At 45.6% G+C, this 5,000-nt stretch overlaps 1 non-coding gene and 1 pseudogene across 1 annotated transcript; both read right to left on the bottom strand.

Annotated features, from left to right (window-relative positions):
- The window catches only part of LOC143266478 (large subunit ribosomal RNA), a 5,320-nt pseudogene extending 4,271 nt beyond the window's left edge, over window positions 1–1,049 (bottom strand).
- A 1,820-nt stretch (window positions 1,050–2,869) lies between these two features.
- On the bottom strand, window positions 2,870–3,024 carry LOC143266477 (5.8S ribosomal RNA). Its single transcript, XR_013041449.1, has one exon. It is a non-coding gene; the product is annotated as a 5.8S ribosomal RNA (ribosomal RNA).
- Window positions 3,025–5,000: the final 1,976 nt, after the last annotated feature.

The raw sequence follows: 5,000 nt of genomic DNA, 5'->3' as shown, positions 1-5,000 counted from the left end.
GCGAGGCCTAATCGTAACGAGGCCCATCCTCCCTTAGTCGACTTCACGGACGACTTTCACTTTCATTTCGCCTTTAGGTTTATCAAATCCCAATGACTCGCGTACATGTTAGACTCCTTGGTCCGTGTTTCAAGACGGGTCCCGAGAGTACCCAAAGCAATAGCGTCGCCGACCGGTAATTCAAAGTTTGGCCAGTCCAAGGACTCCGCCTGCCAACAGCCCGCCAGGCCCGGTTACGGCGCTAAGTCCGTACATCCGGTATCTAGACTGGAACGAGCTTGCGGCGGTCCTGGACGCAGTGCGTTCGAGAATTTTGCGGCCCGATACCGTCTGAGTACCGTCGCGCAGTCGGCCGGGCATCCAAGGGGCTGTCATCGTACGCTAAAAGCGACGGACAGTCTTCGCCTCGGGCCTTAGACCGACACGCAACGGGTCGCGACGTTCTACTAGGGGAGAAGTGCACGACTACATAGCCGGAACATTCGCCGCGGGTGGTGTGCCCACGCCGATGGGAAACCCGCCGTAACGGGACCATCCGGGGCACTATCGCACCAACACGGGAGCCAGCTTCGTTGACGATGAATCTCCCCATTCGATCTTTTGGGTTTCTCGGGTTTACCCCTGAACGGTTTCACGTACTCTTGAACTCTCTCTTCAAAGTTCTTTTCAACTTTCCCTCACGGTACTTGTTCGCTATCGGTCTCGTGGTCATATTTAGCCTTAGATGGAGTTTACCACCCACTTAGGGCTGCACTCTCAAGCAACCCGACTCTAAGGAGAGATCCACCCGAGACGCGTACCGGTCGCTACGGGCCTGGCACCCTCTATGGGTAAGTGGCCCCATTCAAGATGGACTTGGACGCGATTCGATGTCTCGGGATAAACGGATCCTCCTGAACACTACATTTCCCAGCGGCGTTAACCGCGGGATTCAGTGCTGGGCTCATTCCTGTTCGCTCGCCGCTACTAAGGAAATCCTTGTTAGTTTCTTTTCCTCCGCTTATTAATATGCTTAAATTCAGCGGGTAATCTCGCCTGCTCTGAGGTCGTCGAAATTTTATTATTTCTTTTCAAAGTTATACCACAAACTGTACGCTCTTTTCGGGGTTTCGACACGTAATACGAAAGGTATATTAATACCAACGACGCACAGGGATTATGTCGTTCGATTTTTTCCTTGTATCGTTCGATAACCAACTATTTTTCTCTTTTCGGATCAACACAATATCGTCGACTACTCGAAGGTACGTACGAGCCAAAATGAAAGCTCGGTGTCTCCTCTCTCTTTTGTTCGACAAAAGAAAAAAGGCACTTAAAACGCCGCATATTCGGGCAGGCGGGACAACGACAAAAAAAAAAAACGACGACGACGACGTCCGGTTGTTCTCGACTCGCGTCGGAGTATATATGTATATATTATAATCGGATATATCTTTTTATCTATCCAGGGCGCGTTAAAACAAACGACGAGGAGAGACTACGACAACGAGGAGATAAAGGTCGGACACCTTTTCTTCTTACCCTCGGCGCGCTCTCGCACACGATCGTTTCATGTTTCTTTTGTCCCCTAAAGGATACATATACCGTTACAACATATTTACGTTCGAATATACACTCGACGGTCGATAAACCGTAAAGACGCATCGTCCGATACGTTTTTTCTTTTGCTGTCGCGTTCCGACGCAAAATCCCAAGAAAAGGGCGAGAATGCCAGAGACAGCCATGTAAACCATCGGTGACTTATCATGGTCCAGAGAATAAAGGGTTAAAGGAAAAAAGAAATCCCATTTTTAACGTGCGTGGTACACCTTCGTCGTGTATATATCGTTCGATGAAACCACGAGCGCACAAAAGGAGGAACAAAAGCGTTTCGAGATCGATCTTCGGTGTAAATGTCATTGTTCATTTGCGTTCGACCGTTGTTCGATAAAAGAAATTTAACACACGAACAACAATGAAGGGAGACTCTCGCAAGACGATCACCAAATAAGCGTTTATCGTTCGATCGGTCCGGGTTTTTCAACGTCCGTCCGGCACAATTATGCACTTCGAGGACTGGACGACCGGAACCCGTATTGGGATCGCGCGGTCTTCCGCTTCTAATCAACGACAACGAAGCGATCTGCGCTTGTAAATGTTAAAAAAAACGTGGCGAAGCTACGATCTCGTAATAATTTAACCGTGAAAGAGCTTCCGTCGCACGTTTATTTTTAACTTTTCCCCTCGTTGTATAAACTTTCGCACCGTCGAAAAAAAAATTCGACAATCATTTCAGACAACGTCGGGAGCGCGGAGAAACGCCGTAAACACGCTCTACTCTCGGCTTGCTTCCTTCAATTGGTGTCTAACAATTCTCTCGCAGGGCGAAGAATCATTTTCTCTCTCGTCTAAATATCCTTCTGTAGTTAGGTGTTTTCGACTCGGGAGCGCTCTTTCACGGGCGGTCGTATATGGTCTCTTTTAGGGGTTTAACTAGAAACCACGACTCACGCAAGCCGAGATAAGCGCATTCCGCCGAGAAGATCCTAAAAACTAAGAATTGCGAGATATACGAAAATGTTCTTCTGTCGCCTGTGAAAAAAATGAACACTAGCAAAGAGAGGGCGAGACACGAACGTTCCATTTAACATTCTCCGCGTCAAACGCCGACGAAATGTCCAACCATCGCTCGTACGTTTTCGCCAATTTCGCAAGTTGTTCTCTCTCTCGCGTTCGACCATCGGATCCCGCTCCGAAACGTTCGACTTTTCGGCGTTTAACAGTTTCGTTTTATCTAGTCGAACGACGAGCGGTACCGAAAAAAATTTAACAATGAAGAGAAAACCTTTTGCTGCTAAAGGCAAACGCAAGCAGTCTTTAGTTATATAAACGACCCTCAGCCAGGCGTGGTCCAGGAATTGTATCCGTGGACCGCAATGTGCGTTCGAAATGTCGATGTTCATGTGTCCTGCAGTTCACACGTTGACGCGCAATTAGCTGCGTTCTTCATCGACCCACGAGCCAAGTGATCCACCGTTCAGGGTAATCGTATAAAAATTTTTGTTCATATTTAACAACTCAGCGTCTGAAAACCAGTATGTACGTGATTTATTTAACCTGGTTTATAAATTCGTTCGATTGTCCATAGAATACTAACTCCAATCCAAGCGCAAGATCGAGTATCGGTATTCGGACGTCGTCCCGTCATAGCTCTGTTCACAGATTTACCCGAGCTGATTGATGATTAAGACGACACGATAACGTCCATGGACGGGTAAAGGACCGTATAAAACTACAGAACCGCCGATGAAACAACGCTCTGTGACGCATTTCTCTTCGTGCGGCGAGTTTTCAGTCCGTTCCGGGTGGTAAAGTCATTCAAAAACCGTGGAAAATACGAAACGCGCTGTCGCGCGTAACACAGAGTCTCCTGCTCGCTGCTTACATATATTGGACGTCTTGGCGGTATCGCGAGATTCAATACGGACACTCCATGGCCGGCGTCAGATCGGTCTACCAACGAAGGAGACTACGCTATCGTTTTCGCTTCTCAGCCGGTCCGTAAAGCGATACGTTACCATATCGTCCGTCGTAAGCAGGCGGACTCTCGTGAAGTTGCGACTTCGTTCGTCGAAGCGGTTTCGTGGTTCGATTTCCATCGGTTACCCGGACACCCCCCGCGTGAAAGCCTCCGTGTCACACTCTAAATTTCGTTTCTCGTTTAACACGAAATAGAGAGAGGCTAAAAGGGGGTGTTCCCTTTGGTCCAAAGACAAAATTTATAGAGAGAAAGAAAATAAAATGAGAGTCTCTCACGAAGCGGGCGAAAAAAAAAAAACAAGAAATTTAACAATTTTTTTTCGCAAACCCATGCATTTCGTTACCAAACGTCCCAAAATATTTCTTTATATTCTCTCTCGTGTTTTCACACGGGGTCGAGAGAGTACGCAACACGAATCAAGAATAAAAATTATAGAAAGGAAAGTCCGATAAGAATATTTCGAGATTCTTATAACCTTCACCTCTTCCTTACTTCTCCGAAATCTCTCCGCTTTCCTGGCGCGTATCTATTTAACAATTTCGATTCTCTCCTCCTTTTAACTCAGACGTCGCAACGAACGGGTACACCATGCATACGATCCATTTTTTACATAACGAACCTTCTGCCGGTAAAATTCGCGACAGATTCATTTATGTATAGATATATTTTTATATGAGAATGTTCGGGATTTTCCTTCGTGTTCAAGTTGAACATTCTTGTTACGACGACTTTTTGTATTTATCGAAGGATCGTGCGGTACCCGTTAATAAGAAGTAAACGACGTCCCGGGAGAGTCGAAACCTTTCTTATACGCTACGGAAAGAAGAGCCGAGAAGATAGAGAGGAAACTCTCGATTTTCTTTCGTCGGTAAACTTTCGTTCTTTCTATTTACAGCGTTCGACATGAAACGGCGTTGCTCTCTCATTTTTTAAACTTTATTTAACGTTAGCGCTTGTTCGTACGAAACGCGTCGGCGGATACGAAATACGGACGGGAGTATCGACGATGAGAACCAAAGCGACCTCCTACACGTAACCGTAATATCTCTCCGCATCACGACTGCCGTAACGACGAATTGTCATTTAACATTTTTGGTATCTGTTTTTTCTTTCGTTTGTTTGCTACTACCTCCAAATATTTCTCTCCCTTTCTCTCTCAATCATCTATCGTGGCTCGTTTATACGCATTTTTGTTGTGTACGGCCAATATATTTATTATTTGTTTATTATACGCGAGGAGCTGCACTTTTCATCCTCATTTTTGCGTATCATGTGTTATAGTCATATATACTTTTGGCTGCTTTTCACAGTTTTTGCGTGTATTCATATCGAGAGTCATAGATTTTGTCAAGTTTTTCTTTGGCACGTACTGAATATATTATTATCATGTGTTTAGTGTCTTTGCGTATCATGTGTTTTAATGTCAAGAGCTCAACGTAGTGATAGAGTTTTCTCTCTTTCAAACTTTGTAAGTTTGTTT

This window comes from Megachile rotundata, unplaced genomic scaffold (genome assembly GCF_050947335.1).
Source record: "Megachile rotundata isolate GNS110a unplaced genomic scaffold, iyMegRotu1 scaffold0908, whole genome shotgun sequence".
NCBI lineage: Eukaryota > Metazoa > Arthropoda > Insecta > Hymenoptera > Megachilidae > Megachile > Megachile rotundata.
This window is presented reverse-complemented; position numbering and strand designations above follow the sequence as displayed.